This window comes from Hirundo rustica, chromosome 1, assembly GCF_015227805.2.
Source record: "Hirundo rustica isolate bHirRus1 chromosome 1, bHirRus1.pri.v3, whole genome shotgun sequence".
NCBI classification, from domain to species: Eukaryota; Metazoa; Chordata; class Aves; order Passeriformes; family Hirundinidae; genus Hirundo; species Hirundo rustica.
Genome location: NC_053450.1, coordinates 86482551 through 86485663, shown reverse-complemented (window position 1 = coordinate 86485663; position 3113 = coordinate 86482551).

The window sequence follows — 3113 nt, the reverse complement described above, 5'->3', positions numbered from 1 at the left end:
CTGACACTGGCTTGACTGATGGAAACCTACCTTACATATAGCCTGCTGTAGGGCTCAAGAGAAACATGTTCATGCTCTGTAACTATTAGTGACTGCAATCAAAGGGAGCCTGATGCACCTCGTGGAGTTAAGGACCCCCAAGTAGCAATGGCGTGACATGTGGGTGCCCTTTAGCTTGCAAATAAGCTGTTCCACATCATCCTGTGGGAATGGGAGCACAAGACAAACCTAGCATTCCCAAGGTTTTGCGTGCTGCTATTACATTTCCCCTACTCCATCCTGGAACACTTTTCAGCCTTACCTATTTTTTCAGTCAACTTCTTTAGCTGGTGTCATGTTCTGTCAGCAGGGTAAAGTGCTGATACATTTATTTCAATCTTGACATTGTGACACGTACTTTAGAGATAATGACAACTTTAGACAAATCGTGGCATGACAGGGCCTCATTCTCATGCTGTTTAAATGTGGGCTTCTGTAGGAAGCCACAGAGGAGTAGATAATGATGCCATCTGTACCCCAACAATGAATCTGGGCCTCTGAATGCAAAACCTGTATCTGCCCTGAATGTGGGAGCTACTTTTTGTCGTGTCAGAGCTCCAGGCATGGGGACTGCCTCCTCACACGTAGCAGAAGGGACATAATCTTTGCATGCTTTCAAGCCCTGCTCAAGAAGCCCAAGCAGAGCTCGCGGGGCAGCTCAGGTGCTGAAGGCAATGTGCTGCCTTTCTCCACAGAGGCAAACTTGGACTACCCACTAATGTCTTGCCCACTCGTGGTGGTTAAAGCTGTTCCATAGACATGGAGGGTTGCTGCCAGGGCAGTAACCCCTTGCAGAGAGGCAAAATTACTCATTGTTTCTCCTTTATAGGGAGTTCTACCAGACAAACCATTCTGTTGTGGCATCTTTTCTACAAGCATTTGCCAATGCATTTATACCTCTGTCAGACATAAAGGTCACAGAGACATGGATTAGTTTTCAGTTACAAGTGATTGGTTGTAAATCTCCTCCTAACCTGGAAACTGCTTTTGGCAGAATCCTGGACCCATTTTCCACTTGGTTTTCTTGCCATGAATTAGTGAATGCTGTGGGATTGGTTGATCCTTCACCCACAGTATCCTTGCAGGAGTTCAGGCTAATGTCAGAAATGAGAGCACCTCCTGGGCTGCTTTTGCTCTTTCCAGGTTTGGACTTGAGATTTCCAATTTACCTGGAGGTGATGCCCATTTTCTCCTGCACAGAGCAGAGCTCTGCTTCCAGAGGCAGTCTGGCCCTTTGTGATTAATTCTTTGGTTAAAGTCTAGGTGCCTTTGATTTCGTTTTTTTTGCTTCTAAGACGTCTTCTCATGTTGCACTATTAAATATCTAAACCCCTCAGGGATTAATTAGCAATAAGTGTTACAGGATGTGGTATGAAAGCTGGGAAAGAGATCTATATTGACAATACACAGAAACTATGCTTGAGACAAGAGGCCAGTGTTTGATGGAGCCCTGGCTCCTACTTGGCATTCCTGAACATCAGGATAAATTCTTCTTTAAGCATGTCCTCCTTTCTGATTTTTTGTGGTCTTGCTGTACCTTGTCCTGACTGGTCATAATAGAGAGTCAGCTTATGTGCTGGCTTGAAGGCAAAACCAGCAAGACTCTCCAAGTCAGAAAAAACAATTTAATAGGAGAGAAAAAAAACCCAAAATAAAATAAAACACATGCGATGGTACAAAAGATCACTGTCAGAGTCAGAATACAACCTGACACCGTGGTGGTAGCAGTCCAGATGAAGTGGTCTTGTTGAAGCAGTGTTCCTGCAGAAAGGTCTGATAGCTCTTGTCCTCTGGGAATCCAGTGGGTAAGGCTGCTTGTGCTATCCCAAATCCCAGATTATATCCAGCTGGGAATGCTTGGCTCCTCCCCCAGGGTGGAGCATCTCACAATGGATTTATATCATTTTTTTCAGTCTTGCAATGGGTCCTTGATTGCCCATTAAACATAGATAGCTCCTGGAGGGAGTTATCTATGAGTCATGCAGCAGGGCATTGATGGGCCATTAACAGAAGATAGTCTGGAGGGAGGGGGCAAGGGAAACAGTGCACAACTTAGTTTCAACAGCTCATGTCGATGGTGATAAAATACATACTTTGGGCATATTTTACATTGTAACCTAGGACAGCTTTAAATCCTGATTTTCAAATCTCTTTAGTCTTCATAGAGTAATATCTTAGAAAAGCAAAACTGAAGGCTATATTCAAAACAAGTATTGTGCTTTGGCTGCATAACTTCTGTTCTGGTAATCTCAAAAAAATAAATTAATAGTAGATCTAATTTCTTGATTTTTATGATTAGCTACCTTCCTTGCATTTGGCAAAAGGAGTCTATCCCTAGTGGATATATCAGTGACGTTTCTCTGTGACTCTCTAAAATCTAAGCTTTAGTATGATAGCAGTGCAAGCAGTACTAAAATCCACTCTCGGAATTTTTTGGCCAGCTATTGTCTAAGATGCAGGGTCACGTTCAATACAGTGCACCGGAGTTCTCAGGGGGAGCCTGTCCTGCCTCTTCATGTCTTTACTCACTTTTCTGACCAGCCAAAGTACCAGTTAGTGCCAGCTGCCATTGGATGTTATGGGAACTTACCCAACCAGAACCAGATGGAGACTAGACCGCCATGAGGTGACACTGATTGCTTTAGTGAGCCAAGCAACCCCAGGAAAAGCTGTGTCAACCAGGCATGCATGTGTCTCCCAGCCTTTCTGTGTGGGTTCCCTCTTAAAACAGCTTTTCTTTTTGACTTCTGTCAAGTTAAGGAACCTGACTTTTCCCCACAGCCAAGGTGTAAAAGCATCAACTGTTTGTTTTCTTAAGACAACAACACTGACAAATGTCTTGTCTCCCCTTCTCCCAAATGATGCTCATAACATTAAAATTAGCCTCTGAGGTGCAGAGTGTTTGTGCCCAAGAGAAAGAGTGAAACCCTTCCCAAGTTGACAAGCCCTGACAAGCTCCATCTGACATTTTATATTGCTGTTTCTCTGTCCCTGTGCCAGGGTAAGCAGATACCTAGTGGATATTCCTGGGAAATGAGCCTGTCAAGCTGCACTGGAACTGCTTCAGAGAAGTT